Genomic DNA, 18,402 nt, shown 5'->3' on the forward strand with positions numbered 1-18,402 from the left:
TAGCTGTCAGCACAGTGACTTCCTGCCAACTACATTAAGCCAAAGGGAATTAAAATGACATTAAAAAAATCATTTTAGCAACACAAAAAGCTGAACGCAGGCATTTCATGATGTGTCCCGTAATAATAGAAATAAACTGCAGGCTATTGTATTAACTCTTTCTACATCTATGTTCTCCCTGTTAAACTGTTCTAGTGACCAAGGTGTGTCTTGTTGGCCTATGGAAATATCATTATGGCAGAATGTACAGCCAGATGCAGATTGAGCATAGAATCCAGTGGGAGCTTTACCAGGGGGCCGATAGCTTAGAGGGCTGCTGTATGCAGATTTTGTATTTCTATATATATATATATATATATATATATGAAAAGTTTTAAAGTCCCTGGCCATGATGACCCAGCTCCAGTGCTCATCTGGGCCGGCTCCAGCTTCCCGTACACTTCCTGGTAGCACCTCCCCAGGGACCAGCCACCTCACTTGCGTGCCCTTCAACACTTTGTTCCACAGGTTAATAGAGGTGAACCTTGTGGTTTATATAGGATACAATGTAGCTGTTCTCACCATAGGCTTCAATGGAGATTTTCCACCATTGAAATCTTTGGGGAGTTTGATTGACAGCCCAGCCGCTCACAGCCAATCGCAGGGCAGCTTGTACAGTGTAGCCCCCCAGAAGTCACCTGGGTCCCGCTCATTTGCATAGTGGAAGTGTACAGCATATGCAAACAAATACATTTCCACATGTCCGTGTGGTCTGGATATAACATTTTATTTTTAACCCCTTGGATGCCTGCTTAGAATGAAGGGGACCTGCTCTACACTTTTACAGGTTTTGAGGATGCTAGTGAATAAGAGGACTGAACGGCTATAGGGATTGTAGGTGAGTATATGTGAGTGTGAGTATGAGAAGGACAAGGGTGTTTATTACAGCTGTACTTTTTTCCAAATTTCTTTTACAGGGACTATAGGTGCCAGCAGGCCCTTAATACTCCACATGCTGGCAATTGTGGTTCTCCAAGTACCAGCATGCAGGGGAGGCTTTCTGGCACATTTAGTCCCTCCTGTAAAAGACAATATTAATTCTATGTTTTACACAAACTAAATGGATTATCAACTCAAAACTTGAACTTCAAACAAGGAACAGGCTAAGAGCCCGTGCTGGTTCTTAAAATAAAATTTTCCCCCAGTATTTTTTTACCCAGGGGCTAAAAGAGACCTGGGCTGGTTATGCTTATGGAGGGGAGGAACCACACCTACTTTTTTTTTTTTTACACTGTTTACACACATTAAACAGAGAAGGCGGCATCTGTAAACACTCTGCTGAGGGGGACGTCTATTTAAAAAGTGGTGCATTTTGATCCGAGTTTGACTAATTCATGGGCGTGTTTGCAGAAAAGATTCTGAGTAAAGTCCCGTGTTTCAGTGTTGTGCATGGAAATTATATCTGACTGAAGCTGCCACCCTGTAATGAAAAGAGATGTCCACCAAAGCCATTGCAAACTCATTCACAATTATGTGCACATTTACAGCCTATAAGCAAAAAATGAGGAACTTCTAGGTTAAGGGTAGACCTATGGCTACACAGGCTGGATACGGCATTAAAGTTTTATATATTCAAGCTTGCAGCTGATTGCAGATACACGCCCTGAAAATGGCCACGACATGCCTGCATTTTTGCAACCTTTTTCCCTTAACACTTACAAACTTTCACTTCCTGTCAATCACTTTTCCACTAACTCCTCATTGTGAGCAGATCACAGTGGCACCTTGATGCAAGTGTAACACACCCGCGGTTGGCAGGGTACTGTATGTCTAAGTGGTTGAGAGAGGTATCATAGGTGTTGGGTGGCTATGTGACTGACCTTTCTCCTGAAATTGTTGTTCCCCGTACCTTGTCTCATAGTACCATGCTCAGAGAGGTAGGAAAGATTGATATGAATTGGAAGTGAGTCAGCAATTCCAACAGGAAGTCTTTTTTATTAATCTGCACTGGATTTGGGATGATTGGTTAATTAAAGAACGTTGCTTGGGTGGTAAATCACAAAAAGAAGACTTTGACATATAATGAAAACAGGAATATGCTATTTTTCTACAGTTCGCACCACAAGCTGTCATCCAATTTGCAAAAGACAAGTTATTAGAATCACGGTGTAGAAGAATTAGAATCATGATGAGAAACAATTGGAATCACAAAAATGACATAAACTTATTGGAATCAGGAAAATCAGGTCAGACACTGTGCATTCCATCCTATAATGTGATCACAAGAAGAATAATTACAATAAGTTTCCGTAATTCTAAATACTGCCTTTCTAACTTTCCCTAGCCAAGGTAACAAGTATCTTCACAGGCAATTATAGTTGGAGCTCTTGTTAAAGTCTGCTGTGCCACAATGTGTCAATGGGGGAAATGGGCACCCAGTCACTGAGTAGGGATACGGGGATAGAAAATGTCAATATAAATCAGTTCTTTATTTCAAAGAGGATGTACCAAGTGAAGGAATAGCAATGTCTCTTGCCTTGTATGAAACAAACTCAGTATCCTTCAGTTGCAGGGCTTGATCAACACTTATATAATTAGTCCTTCCAGCAATAACTATCTGTCTGCATTGCACAAACGCAGTCCTTTAGCACAGATATGTCTTTTATCCTTGTGTTTAAACTCTGTTCTGGAGCACAAACATTTCTTTTGAACTTGTAATAAACTCAGTCCTGGTTTAGCCCTCCTTCTATGGGTCTTAGTTGGTACAATATGGTGCTGCTAGCTGCACCATATTTATTCACTGGCTAGATTGTAACACAGGTAGTAGGGGCTGAATGTGTCTGTGGCTGGCTATCAGTTTCAAACAGTACTCGTTTAGTGAACGGAATTTCAAGCTGTCTGTTCCCACTGTAATGGCTCCTCACTCTCTCTTAAGATGGCTGCGGCGTCTGTGCCTATCACCAGGCCTGATGGTGTCCGGTCCTCTGGCTGCAGCATCTCAATACACACTCTGCGACAACACTCCCCGGCAACACTCCGCTGCTCTCCATAACTGCGCTGCTTTCACCGCCCAGCGTCCTGTGGCTCTCTCCAGCTTACAGCTCCCGCTCTGCTCCATGTTCCTCCATCTGCCAGCACACACCACGCTCTCCACCTTCTTCTTCCCAGCACTCCTCGCTTTTCTCAGCAGCCTCTCGATAAGCAGCTTGCTCTCCTGGGGCCACATGACCGGACCCAGGGCTGCATTTAACTCCTCCTGCCCCACCACTTCTCCTGCTGCTGTGGAGCTCTAACAAAGGCTTCTTAAAGGGGCACACACAAACACACAGTTCCAGGGTGCCACACATGCGCAATGCAATTGTGGCACATGTGCAGCCTGCTGATAATAATTCACTTGCATTAATATCAGCATCGTGTACAACTCTGAATCAGACTCAATATTCCCTCTCACATACACAAACGTACAATATAAAAGGAATGGTAAAATTGAAGAGCAAAGAAAGGAAGCCTCATGAAGTCACTGGCCTACCGGGAGCTGTACTGGTGAGATATATGGCCAATCTGGTCCTGCTTGTCATATCTGTGCACCACTTCTTAGTAACATTTAGACATTTTTCTTCATTGCTTTACGATAGAACAGGTGCATTTTGATCTGGAGTATTAGTAATGCAGTTCCCAAAATCTACAAGATTGCTCCCTTCTTGTTATACACAATGCCTTATAATACATTCAGTAAGAACAGCTAAACTGTCCCGTGATCAAAGTGGGGCTGTTTATAGTTTTCTGTAGCCAAGATTCTGATAGACCAGTGGTTCTCAAACTCAGTCCTCAGGATCCCACACAGGTCTCGTTTTCCAGGTCACCCAGCAGGTGCACTGTGTATCACCAACTGTCACATTTTAGAAATCCACAGGTAACCTGGAAAATGTGACCTGTGTGGGGTCCTGAGGACAGAGTTTGAGAACCTGTGTGATAGACTTTCTACAAACTACTATATACTGTAACAATACATATATAGGATCTGTCCCTCAGCATACATTTGTAACATAATCACAGATTTCTTTATAACAATTTAAATAAAAATTAGAAAATAGACATTTTACATATTGTGTACATTTCTTAAAATACCTGTATATCTTGAACCTCAATGTCCTAACCATTAAGAGACTTCTGATTATCCCGTGCCGAATGAGTGATTTCTCCATTTACTCACATCCAGATGGAAAATCCATAGTGACAGAGAGGAATATATGAACCATGTAATTGAAAGCAAACATAATGCTCTATTTTCAGATGCAGGTTTTTTTTATCAGTCGAATGTATATTAACATTCCATAAATACAGTTTTATGACCTCTGTGCCATTTATGTAGTGAGAGTCACTGTGATGCCTAACTTTCCAGAAGCCAACTAAATTTCAATTCAACATCTTGACAAAGAGTCACCATGCTTTAATAACACAGAAAGTAATATATATGAGAACATTTGACAATACTTCTACTGAGAATGCAAGTACAAGTATTATATATGGGGCTCAGACGAGCCTCAACAGGCGATAAACTAATTACTGTGCAGGAACACTATACAAACCTGTTTCCTAAAGCTGTCTAGAGTAACATACCCCATGCGATGGTAAAATGCCCAGGTAGGTTTGTTTGCTTGATTGTATTAAGTAATTCTCTTCTGCAACATCGATGGTTGGGAGGCGAGACAAGGCGTCGGCATTTCCCTTGGACTTGCCACTCTGGTAAGACACTATGGTGGTCATTCCGAGTTGTTTGCTCGCTTGCAGTTTTTAGCAGCCGTGCAAACGCTATGCTGCCTCCCACTGGGAGTGTATATTAGCTTAGCAGAAGTGTGAACGAAAGGATCGCAGAGCGGCGGCATAATTTTTTTGTGCACTTTTAGAGTAGCTCAATACCTACTCAGCGCTTGCGATGACTTCAGACTGTTCAGTTCCTGTTTTGACGTCACACACACGCCCTGTGTTCGGCCAGCCATGCCTGCCTTTTTCCTGGCATGCTTGCATTTTTTTCAACACTCCCTGAAAACGGTAAGTTGCCACCCAGAAATGCCCACTTCATGTCAATCACTCTGCGGCCAGCAGTGCGACTGAAAAGCTTTGCTAGACCTTGTGTGAAACTACATCGTTCGTTGTAATATTACTTCGCATGTGCGCATTACGCCGCATACGCATGCGCAGAAGTGCCTTTTTTTGTGTCATCACTGCACAGCGAATGAATGCAGCTAGCGATCAACTCGGAATGACCACCTATATCTGAAGTTGGCAAGATGTATCATTCATCGCTGCTCTAGCACTCCAAGACGGGTGGAGGACAAATGTGCCAATTAATTATTGTCCGTGATGATCACGAAGGGTGTGGCTGTTAGATAATTCTTGAACTTTTTGGTGACAGCCCAGATGGGGGCAAGTAGTTCCAGCTTAAAGGTGCTGTAATTTTCATTGTTCCTTTCAGTCTTCCTTAGACCTCTACTGGCGTACGCTATGACCCTCTCTCATCCATCTTGTACCCTCTACTGGCGTATGCTATGACCCTCTCTCATCTGTCTTGTACTTGGGGAGGATAGCTCCCAATCCCCGGTGGCTGGCGTCTGTATATACCTGGAAAGGTTTCTCATAGTCCGGATATGCAGGAAGTGGGGCTTCAGTTAGTGATGACTTCAAACGTTCAAAAGCATTTTGTTGCTCCTCTGCCAGGGCCAGGGCAGTACTGCATCTCTCTTGACCTGACTTGCAACGTAGTAGTTCATGAAGTGGTGCCGCCACATTGCCGAAATGCTGAATAAAGTGTCGGTAATACCCAACAAAGCCGAGGAAGCTGTGGACATCTTTCACTGTACGGGGTACAGGCCAGTCCCGCACCACCCGTATCTTCTCGGGGGTCAGGCTTCACCCATTCAGAGCTAACTATGTGGCCCAGATATTGCACACTCGGTTTCAGAAGATGGCACTTGGACGGCTTTAACTTTAGACCACATTTGGTTCATTGGATGAAGACTTTCTCCAGATGTTTTAAGTGCTCATCGTAAGACTTTGAGGATATGATGACATCATCAAGATACAACAGAACCATCTTGAAGTTCCTGTGCCCCAAACAGTGCTCCATAACTCATTGGGAGCATTGCAAAGCACGAATGGCATGTGGTCAAACTCGAACAGACCCATGGGGGTCGTGAATGCGGTCTTTTCCCTGTCTTCTGGGGCCATTGGGATTTGCCAGTATCCGATCATCAGGTCAAGGGTGGAGAAGTACTGAGCTGTCTTTAGAGCTGTCGATTCCTCAATCCAGGGCAGTGGATAAGCATCTTTGTGCGTCACCGCGTTGTTTTCTATACTCGACGCAAAATCTGAGGGTGCCATCCCTCTTCCTCACAATCATTAATGGTGCTGCCCAAGGACTATGGCTTTCACGAATCACACCAGCTTCCTTCATCTCATATGTCATATTTCTCACCGGCTGGTACATGGCCGGTGGTAGAGGCCTGTGTCTTTTCTTAACCTGTGGGTTAGTTCCAGTAGGAATGTGATGTTGGACTCCCTCAGCCTTTCCAAAGTCTGACGAGTGCTGACTAAAGGCTTCAGCATTCCTGCGCACAACCTGAAGTATGCCCTCAAGCTGACTCTCTGAATTGTCTGGACCGCCGATCTGTACTTCACTCCACCATGGAGCTTCACTAGTGGTCATACTTGTCTGGGCAGCCACCACTCCCTCAGGAATCTTGGGTAGAGCCTCACCCAGGACGCCTTGAAAGTCAACCAGAATGACTCTAGCCACCGGGCAGTGTCAAAACAATTGGACTGGATAGCTATGTGAGTTTAATATCCGGACAGGTACCGGAGGTAAATATTCATTGTATGTAGTGGTGACCAGACACCCTTGACGCTCCATGTTAGCCTTGACGATAGAAAGGTCAGCCTCCCAAAAGCCGCAGAACTTGATTTGCTGTCCATTACTGGCCAATAGGTGTAACCAGGTATTTGGTGGGCTTACTATCTCGGATTCGTCCCAGTGTCTCTGAAACTCTGCAAGTTGGATCATTGTCACCTGTGAGCCTGTGTCCAGAAGAGCAGATACCTCCACCCCGTTAACTTGAATCTTTAGGTGAAGACACTCTCCGATATATTGAGGCCACCACCGCGGCTTCGATGGACCTACTGATGCATCTCCTACCGAGGGTCGGTCCCTTGCCTCTTGGGTCGGGTCATTTAAAGATTCATTGGGACACTCCCTCTCGATGTGCCCCTCTGTTTGCATTGCCTGCATATAGGTCTTCCTTGGGCATCAAATTAATCCATGGGGCGTCACCCTGATTCACGTGGCACATCCCACCACTGTCGTCCTTTTCCACCTTGATCCCAGTGCCATCCCTTGCATTTACCTTCAGCCTGTTCCAGCTGTATTTCTTTTAGCTCTTTCATCAACTCGTGGACAACACTGGTGAGTAACCCCACTTAGTCTTGACCAACTTGCAACTGTTGCACAGCAGTTCCTCTTGAGACAAAGGGTTCAGCCATCAGAGTTAGTGGTTAGTCTCCGTGCACTCCACTCTCAAGTGGCCCCAACACAGTCCCATACTCGACATCTGTATTTTGATTAAGGCCTAAGATGTCCATCATCATCTCTGAACTCTGAAAAGGTGCAGACAGGGTTCTGACACCTCCACATCCACAACTGGGCTCTTGTTGCTTCCCCTCTGGCTCCTTCTATGAGTAAATTTATCATAGTCCCATCCTCAGCCTCTCTTGGATCCCTGGCCTGTATCGCCTGCATGGCTTCTTGTAGCCCCAGTGCGAACTCTTGTAGGGACTCATGTGGTTGCTGCTTCCGGGCATACAGATGACCCTTTAACTCTGCAATTGTCTGTAAGTTGAAGATACCGGGCAACTTTTTCAAGATGCCAACAGCTGTCTTCCGCTCTTCATCAGTCCAGGATCTTACTTCCCGTAATGCTGCACCTTTTAGTATATGGGAAGCCATGGGGCTCCAAAATAATAATGTATCATGATTGGTGTAGCCTGTGATGTTGCAGCTGGTGATAACTGGCCTGGTGAAGCGGGTAACCTCCTTCAGACTGTAGTTGATGCAGGCGTCTGAGGTTCCTCTGGTTCAGACATACTGAATCCTGTTCGTGGACACCAAGTTGTAACAGGTAAGTACTGAGGGAATGTGGTTGCAGGTGTAGATGTCGGCAGACGTACCTGGATTTTTCACCCAGGTTCACCTCTGGAACTGGATCTCACTGCTGGAACCCTAGGAAGAGGAACGAGGCAACCCCAACCCCAGAGTACCCAACATATAAGTTACCACATGTTAGGATGGTGACATAAAGATTTATGGAGTTAATTAGTTCAAAGGCAAATACAAGTTGACACATGCGGAAAACAGTGCAAACAAGAATGTACAGAAAAATGGCAAGACATAAATGTAAAATCAAAAGGTATTGGTATATTACTTCCGTATACTCTGTAACTGCACTGGTCACTTGTAATGCCCTAACATGGGCACACAATGGCAGTATAACCTCCGCTCTTTCTCTTATCTACTCTAACCTTAAAGCAAGTACTCAGTTCGTAGCTATCCTAAGTGGCTAAGGAGTCCCTTTAGTCTCTTCAGGGTGTGCACCCTTTACCAATCGCAGTCTCAGAGGTAGCAATTAAAGCTGGTAATTGACAGTCAATTACAGAGCATATAGCACAATTAGAAGCAGAGGTTAGTACAGTCCCATAACAGCAGGGTAGCAGAATTTGTGACATACACTAGTTTTACGGCAGGCAGGTGAATGTAGCAGAAGTAAGCGGGTAGAATTTAAGAATTAACCTTTAACTCACGATGCATAACACAGTCTTCACAGAAATATCCATCAGCTGTTAGTATGTCCCACAGGGTAACTCATTTAGTTTTACAACAAATATCAGTGTGCAGCCGTAGAGTTCAATGAGAGTGCGACTAAAGATCAGTTTTCAGTCAGAGCCATAAGATTTTAAGCACAACTGGTAGATGCAGATTATATTAGTTCAGGTGGCTCAGAATAGCTAGGTTGTGCTAGCAGTACAGTCCAGTGTTATGTAAATAAAACTGACAGAGATGAGCTGTGGAGTGTCTGAAGTACACAAAGGGTCCTCACTTGCCTGACACACTGTCGTGGGTTAATGTCGCTGAGGCAGTTTAGAATTTCTTGTGCTATCTGATGCCCGCCTTTCCTGAGGTAAATTATAACCAAAAGGGTTTGTGTTGGGCATTAAGTGGGCTCCCCTGTTGAAAAGTACAATATTTGATGCTGTCCAGTACTCTTAATAGCTGTGTCTGCCAAGCAAAAGGAAGAGTGTCTCTCTCTCTCTCTCTCTCTCTCTCTCTCTCTCTCTCTCTCTCTCTCTCTCTCTCTCTCTCCCTCTCTCTCTCTCTCTCTCTCTCTCTCTCCCTCTCTCATCTGACCCCTATTCAGCTGTGTATGTGGAGCTGGGTGACTCTGGGTTTCTAATTGAGGGCATTAATGGTAGTGTCTGTGCGTCAGAGGTAGGTACCTGCTATCAGCGGCCTCACCCACTCCCCGCTATCACCTGAGACCTTTCCCGGCAGCTTCTCTCAGTACTGGGCAGGCTGGTGTCACTGCAGTGGCTGGCGGTTCTCACATAGCATATCTCCTCACAGCGGTCTCCTCAGCGGCAGCTCCACTCTCCACAGCATGTCTCCTCTCACACACACTGGCGCGAAGGATCTTCAGCATCTGAGGACCTTGATAAAGACCCCAGAAGGGGTAGAAACACATTGGACCTGAGCTTCATTCCAACAGGGACCAGTGCGGAGCACTTCAATGCGTTGAAGCTCAGGTCCCTGTGAGATAAGCAATCTGTGGTGGTGTATCCAGAAGACACACAATCAGACGCTTTGAGAACTGGTGTTTTGACACAGTTCACACTACCTCCGGTAATTGTTACCATCACTGACTCTATGTGGATACATGTTTTTTTATACTCCATGCCCTGATATTTTAAGATTTCATCTTTGTATGTGATTATTGTGATTAAAATTGTACTTTTAACTGTACTTCACTATTTTTACTCATTTCCTTTTTATTGAGCCAAAGCTATATCGTGCCAAGGAGTGAGGATTACTTCAGATTTTGACATTAGCACTGCAAATGTTCTGTTTTACTTTTCTATTGTTGTGCATCACTGGCGCAAGCCCCGCCTCCTCTTTTTCCCGCTCTGCCACAGTTAAAACTCCATCAGCCTTCTCACTCCCTCCTCTATTATAAGTAAGTCCAAGGGTCCTAGTGCCCGTCCGCTCACTGGTCCTGCTGACATCTCCTAGGCAACTGCAGGAGGGGGTGTTAACCCCTTCAGCATTAACAGAACGGGTAGTAATTGAAGCTCAGCAAGAAGAAAACTAGGAGACCTTACTCATGTCTTATCCAATCCGACAGTTACATGCCTGCACTATATAGTACATACTTTGCAGTATAATTTAAGGGGGATCCAGTTCAGAGTGTCACATACAGTAAATAGACCCCATAGATTGTAGCTGCAACTGGGTCAGGGACTCATGTGAATGGCTAGATAGTCTCTGTATAGCACTGTGTAAATACTGTGTATGTAAATAATGATTTACAAGCTGCACATTAAAGTACATGAAGATCATTAGTATGAGCAAATCTGCCTCTGAGACATATACCTGTAACTGGTAGGGCCCATATGATATTCATCAAATGTGTGCAACTGAGCCATTAGATAGGTAAGGTAACAAATGTCAGATGTGGGATACATTGGTACTTGCACTGCCACTGGCTAAATCGGCAAAATGGCAAACTTTAATGTATTTAATATAGTTAAATGTATGGCTAATCTTCTAAACTATGACAATAACTATACTAATATGTATGTGTATCCATGTTTTAGGAAAAATAGATTTTCAGCACCACTGAAGCAGGGACTGATTCGAATAGCTGAATATTCTCTGTAAAGTGCTGTGGAAAATGTGTGGACTTAGGGGACTAAATCAGGGGTGAACGCAAAGGGCATAGTCGCTGTATCTTTGTATGTTGTGCAAAACTATGAAAATTTTGCGGTTGTGCAAAACTATGAAAATGAATCTATACATCAAAGACCCCCCACTGCAGACTTCTGTGAGCCGCTGTTATGTCCAAAGACACAGCATCAGACCATCTGCAGCTGTAAACAGGGCTTTTCTCTGCTTAGTGCTATTCACAGAGCAGGTTACTTCCTGACTTCTCCAGCGGCACCCCAGCTCCGCCACTGAATCGCACCACCAAGCTGGAAATCTCAGCTTTTTGCTTCTCCAGGGAGTTCAGAATCTCCATCTGAGGACAACGCAATCTGAACTACGGTGCGGAAACAGCAGGGAAGCTCAATGCTTTCCTGCTCTATGCCCGACCCGGTGCTAGCTCCGCCCCCTGACCTCCCAGCAGACACTGAAGTCTTCAGGGACCTCACATGATGACGCAAGCGCATAGGGACCCACCGCTGACTCCACACATTGCAGAGGGGAGAACATAAGAAGGGATCAGTACGAAATCCCGCTGAACGGGATCCCTGCAGTCCAAATACCGACACCGTAATCCCAACCAGCACAATCCCGACAGGGGTGGCGAGCGGAACCCTGCGGGAATGGTGCCTCGCTACGCTCGGCACACTATTTTATTCACCCTCTATGGGTGTCGGAGGGAGAATATGTCGGGATTGTGCCAGTCGGGATTCCAGTGTCGGTATTTCGACCGCATCCCCATAAGAAGACAGCACCGCTGGGGCCTTGAACACCAGACTGCATCGCCGGAAAGGGGAGTATACATGAATTGCTACTTATCACAGCTATATATTGCATCGAACTGATGCAATGTATAGTGATAAGTAACAATTAATTTTTCGTGTTCTACATAAATAGACTCCTCAGTTGTAATGCACTACAACATTGTGTAGCAATGGATTTAGTTATAACAAATTATAGATAAAACCTGTCGGTAGAACAGGTACATACAAGCTCACAAAGAAGATGTGTATGTGACAGAAGTTAGATATTATCCTGCTAGTGAAAGATTACAATCTAGACAGAGATAACAATGTTTAGACGATAGAAGCTTGTGAGATTCAAATAGGGACAGAAACTGGTAATGAGGGACCTAGCATGGGGGATGCACAAGCTGCAGATTCCAACAGAGGTGGGTGTCACCACCTGACCAGCTACGTCAGTAATGGGACTAGCGTGAGCAGTGCTGCTAGTAATGCTTTTACCGGTCTTCAAAGGTCACTAGGCGGCAGCAGTAAAGACTAGTGCTGCACAGTTTACTAACCTATGCAGGGGAGGGACATCGGTGATACGGGCAAAGGCTGACATGTCATCTCCTTCCCAGGATTATCCCATGTCAGAATGTCCCAAGTGAACCCAGATTTTTAGCCTGCAACATCTGTTACAGATAAACTATATAAGAAGACTGTTCATGCCCATTGTTGTCACTGACTTGTCAGCTTTTTACACTACACAGAAGAGCCTCAATCAAGGACTTAATAATCGGTACTTAAAGCCTATGCTCTGCAATAGTGGGGAGATACCAGATAATGGGGTAGATGTATTAACCCGGAGAAGGCATAAGGAAGTGATAAACCAGTTTTATGTGCAAGGTGATAAATGCACCAGCCAATCAGCTCCTAACTGTTAATTTACATATTGGAGCTGATTGGCTGGTTCGTTTATCACCTCGCACATATCACTGGTTTATCACTTCCTTATGTCTTCTCCAGGTTAATACATCTGCCCCAATAGACCATGAACATCTGTGCCCGCCACCAACACCCATGAGGATGAACGACCGGCACATTTCGCATAGATTAAACTGTGGAGCCTCTAGCATCCTCTGGGGCAGTACCTACTGTACATAATAGGGGTGTCATTAGCAGAGGAACACCTTGCAGAAAAAGGGTGCACCTGACAAGGCTGTTACACCGACAGTAAAGTCTCAGGGATATGGGTGGCTTATGGTATATATGCACAGCCCCAGTAATCATACAGACAGCTGGATGTTCCTACATTATCTTATGTTCTAAAATATTAATAAACACACATAAGTTCATCCATAACTACCGCATTAAGATAAGGCAGTTATTCTTGAATTTATTATGTGTGTTTAATATAATTAAAATAAAGAGCAAACCTAATGCAAAACCATTATAATATACAGTTAAGAGCAAATTATGTGCAATTTGCTATCCTCTCCCACATATACTTTACATACTTTCAGTTTCAATGTACTACAAGAGCCGGATGACAAAGGTACTGTATAGATAATCTGTGTTTTACATCCTGAAATATAGTCCGATTAATCACTAGTAAACCACCACTTGTCTTTCTGAGTCACTCTGTAGATGAAAGCTTATCACAAGGGATGAGCAGGATGGATGGAAATACATTAAACACGTTAGCTCTAAGACAATGGCTATATACGTCAACTATTATTGAAATAAGTTCATTATTCTGACTTTTTCATTTCCGTTGTTTCCTATTAGAATGGCCATAATCATTTTTACTCTTTGCAAAGTGTTTTTGACACTGCTCATACTGATACATTAGTCCTAATAGGAGATTCTCTTAAGTAACAGCAGTCACAATGCAATGTGAAAGTAAGTGGCCTATAAATGTCAGCCACATTACCAGAAAGTGAACCATAATGATAGAGCTAAAATTTTCTCAGTTATCTGGATTTTAGGGCATATTTTGCACGCTTCCAGAACACAGCTTTTCTGTTTCATTTCAACTAGAACTTGGGCTGGTTCCTACAGCAAGATGCGTTACATTGCTGTAGCATACAGTAATTGGATTCCTACATGTTCCAGATTGCAATTAACAATCAGATACTTGAATAAACTCACTTAGTCAGCCACACAGATTTCACAGTTACAGCCACTTGACAATATTGTCTCTGACATTTTTTAAAGTACTAGTTAGTCTCACTCTTAATTAATTAATTAATTGATTAAAGCAACATCCTAAATCATATTTTATACTAGTGCTCATGTTCAAACAACAATTCTTTCTTTTACTTGCCTTTTTTTACAATCCTGTTCACCTGTTTCAATAGTCACAATCTATGGGGTTCTAACCATAGCAAATTATAGTTTGGGCAGGGTTTAAAGTTGTCCTGGTGAGGTGGTGGAACTCATGGTGGAGGACCATGGAGGCACCAGGACCTGAGGAAGGAGTAGGTGGCTGCTGCTCATCAGTAACACTATGCCGCCTGTATCATCGATTAACGCAGATGATGGGGTGGGCTTTTCTCTTGGAATTACTGTGCAGGGCAATGGAGATGGTGGGACTAGTTCCCCCTACCATTACAGGTGGTGGAACTCAGTTCCACCTCGCCCCCCCCCCCCCCACCACCACCACTTTAACCCCTGAGTTTGGGTAATATCTTTTTAATTGAATGTTGGACGGTATGTTTTCTGGCTGTGCATCCCAACCCATTGAATATAATTTCCAAAACACAAAGGAAAGGTTTAATTAATTCAGATTATTTTGGTACATGGGCCCTCATTACGAGTTGTTCGCTCGCTAGCTACTTTTAGCAGAAATGCAAACACAAAGTCGCCGCCCTCTGGGAGTGTATCTTAGCATAGCAGAATTGCTAACGAAAGCAATTTCCTTGCAGTTTCTGAGTAGCTCCAGACCTACTCCTAGATTGCGATCACCTCAGTCCGTTTAGTTCCTGGTTTGACGTTACAAACACGCCCTGCATCTGACCAGCCACTCCCCCGTTTCTCCAGACACTCCTGCGTTTTTACCTGGCACGCCTGCGTTTTTTAGCACACTCCCTGAAAACGGCCAGTTTCCGCCCAGAAACACCCACTTCCTGTCAACGGCAGAGCGATTGAAAAGCTTCGTTCGCCTGTGAGTAAAATAGCATAGTTTGTGTAAATTTGCTTAGCGCGTGCGCCCTGAGATGCATACGCATGCGCAGAACTGCCGGATTTTAGCCTATTAGCAATTCTGCTAAAATTAGCAGCGAGCGAACAACTCTGAATGAGGGCCATGGTGCTTAACTGAGATGACATCAGAAGAAAATGGGGGGGTTACCAGTCAAGAAGCCCATGGGGCCAGGATGAGCCGGCGTCATGGTCACTGCCCTGATTACACCCTTTCCAAACTTGCAGAGTGTCCGCTACATAGAAAGGCACAGAATATGTCCTTAACACATGCCCATCAGCCATCTTCCTGCTCTCAGCGCTTAGTCTGTGACATAAATTGCGGCAGACCAGAGTCCCTCTGTGCATGCTGGAATGGGAACTCTTAGCAGGTTCCCTCCTCCACCAAAACACATTGTTATGAATAGTTGTAAGAATATTTAGGATTCTGCTTGTGATTCTGGCTGTCCCATAAAAGGTATACATTTTTGAGATGATATGCACATATACCTCTAGATGTTTAATTTTATATTTCTGCAGCAGGTTACATTGGTTTCCACCAGTGACGTGCGGTGAGGTCAATGACTGGGGAGGCATTGGTTAACAAAACTGGATTTACACCAACATAGAGCTTGGGTTGAGAAGGGGGGGTGCTCCCTCCTCCCCAACCGCCTATTCATCCCTGCCCGTAGCCTAACCCTAACCTCCCCCTGTAATACCTAACCCTAACATTCCTGCGGCATTGCCTAAACCTAAACCCACCTTCCCGTGGGTGCCTAACTTCCCCTCCTTGCAACCTAACCCTAATCTAGTATCAACTAGCCTTCTGATCTTGTTAGATTGGTGCATTGAGAATTAGGGTGACTGCAGTATTCTAAGTTACTTGGCCATATGGATTCAGTATGATATCTCAGCGGGATGCCGGCAGACAGTATCCCGACACTGGCATCCCGATCACGGCAATCTCGCAGGGGTGAGGTAAGTATCCTAACCCCCCTCCTCTACCCTCTAACCCTAACCGCAGCCTAAACCTAACCTCCCTGGTGGTGCCTAAACCTAACTCCCCCTCCCGTCAGCCTAACCCTAACCCTCCTCTGACTGCACCTAATCCTAAACCTAACCCCCCCTTCTGCAGCCTAAACCTAACCCTTTCATTAATACTTACCTTTAGGATTCTGGCTGTCGGGATTCCGTCATCGGGATCCTGATCCTTTCGAGGTTCCGTTGCCGGTGTTTTGGCGGCTGTCGGGATTACAGTGTTGGTATTACGGCTGCTGGAATCACGACAGCCGGGATTCTGAATGTATACCAGCCTGATATTTCCTGCTTCAGGCTTTTCCTAGAGGACCCTATTTCTACTTAGCTTTAGGCTTGATAAATACACACACAAACACATACACACACTGTGCCCCCATACATACACACACACACACTGTGCTCCCATGCATACAGTATACATACACACACACACATACATTATACTCCCATACGGTATCCGTTCAGATGGTCGACCATGTTATGGTCGACTGTCATTAGGTCGACCACTATTGGTCGACATTGACATGGTCGACATGGACACATGGTCGACACATGAAAATGGTCACCACATGAAAGGTCGACACATGAAAAGGTTGACATGGATTTTTCAAAAAAAAATTCTTTTGTGGAACTTTTCCATACTTTACGATCCACATGGACTATGATTGGGAACGGTAATCTGTGCCGAGTGCAGCGGTAGCGGAGCGAGGCACCTTGCTCGAAGCATGGCGAGCGAATCGAGCCATGCGAGGGGACGCGGTGCACTAATTGTGGTTCCCCGTCACTTTACGCAAAAAACGACACCAAAAAAGTAAAAAAACTCATGTCGACCTTTTCATGTGTCGACCTTTCATGTGTCGACAATTTTCATGTGTCGACCATGTGTACATACAGAACAAGAAAGATAGAAGAGTGCACTTTCAACGGCAGCCCGTATAGGGAAGGTCAATTCCCTGAATTACATATATACAGAAATGGAAAAAAGATGTATACTGGCGCTGGCTGTTGGTCAAATGATGGAATTACAAACAAATATGTAAAATATAACACTCAATTTATTTAAAAAGAGGAGAATAATATATCTATTCCTCAGAAGATTAAAATGAAGCAATTGCTAGAATTCATATATAAAAAAGTGCAAAAGTGCCACTGAGTTTTCTTCTCTTTCTAAACGTAGTGTCCACGGCTACTGGCTAGGACTCTATTCCACATTGCTTACAAGTTCAATTGATTACATGAATTATTACCAGACTTGCTTCCGGAAAAATAGTCCCCCTAGGTATCTCATGCAGTAAGATCCAAATGGCAAACAGGGAGAAGTCCGGGTCTGTAAGAAGCTGTAGAAGACTTGTGCTGGGATTTAATCCGGTAGATGCAGAGAGTCCATACGCCAGGGACATTGAAGAATAAATCCAATGCCTGTGGTCCTACGAGGATGTGGCCACATCCTCGGCGTTGGATTTCATCAATCGAACTTGTGAGCAGGGTCGTAACTAGGCATTTTAGCGCTGTGTGCAAGAAATGACATTGGCACCCCCCCCCATGCAAGATAGGGGCAGTGCGCGTCGTAGGCGCGTGAAAAATATATAGGGGCGTGGCTTCATGGGGAAGGGGCATGGCCACAAAATAATAGCAATTCATACTACGGTGCACAGTAGTCTCCATTATTCAAATTACGCTGCACAGTAGCGCCACTACACCAGGTAGAGACCCTTTTATACATTACAGCAGACAGCGTCCCCCTTTTTACACATTACAGCAGACAGTCCCCCTTTTTACACATTGCGGCAGCCAGTCCCCCTTTTTACACATTGCGGCAGCCAGTCCCCCTTTTTACACATTGCAGCAGCCAGGCCCACTTTTTACACATTGCGGCAGCCAGTTCCCCTTTTTACACAGTGCGGCAGCCAGTCCCCCTTTTTACACATTGCGGCAGCCAGGACCCCTTTTTACACATTGCGGCAGCCAGTCCCCCTTTTTACACATTGCGGCAGCCAGTCCCCCTTTTTACACATTGCAGCAGCCAGGCCCCCTTTTTACACATTGCGGCAGCCAGTCCCCCTTTTTACACATTGCAGCAGCCAGGCCCCCTTTTTACACATTGCAGCAGCCAGGACCCCTTTTTACACATTATGGCAGACGGTGTCCCCCAGAGAGAGAGAGAGAGAGAGAGAAAGAGAGAGAGAGAGAGAGAGAAAGAGAGAGGGATATACTTACCTTCTCCCCGCTGACAGGCTCCTCGTGCTGGCATCTCCCTCTGTGCAGGCATCGGACAAGGAGGAGGGAGGGGGACTGGAGCCGCAGCAGCGCTATGTCATTGGTAGTAAGCGCTGCTGCAGCATCCCCCTCTCCTTCCGTATAGGCTGCCTGGCGCTGCTATGGATGCTGGGATGGAGGAACCGCATCCCAGCATCCACAGCAGCGCCAGGCAGCCTATACGGAAGGAGAGGGGGATGC

Source organism: Pseudophryne corroboree, chromosome 11, assembly GCF_028390025.1.
Source record: "Pseudophryne corroboree isolate aPseCor3 chromosome 11, aPseCor3.hap2, whole genome shotgun sequence".
Taxonomy (NCBI): domain Eukaryota; kingdom Metazoa; phylum Chordata; class Amphibia; order Anura; family Myobatrachidae; genus Pseudophryne; species Pseudophryne corroboree.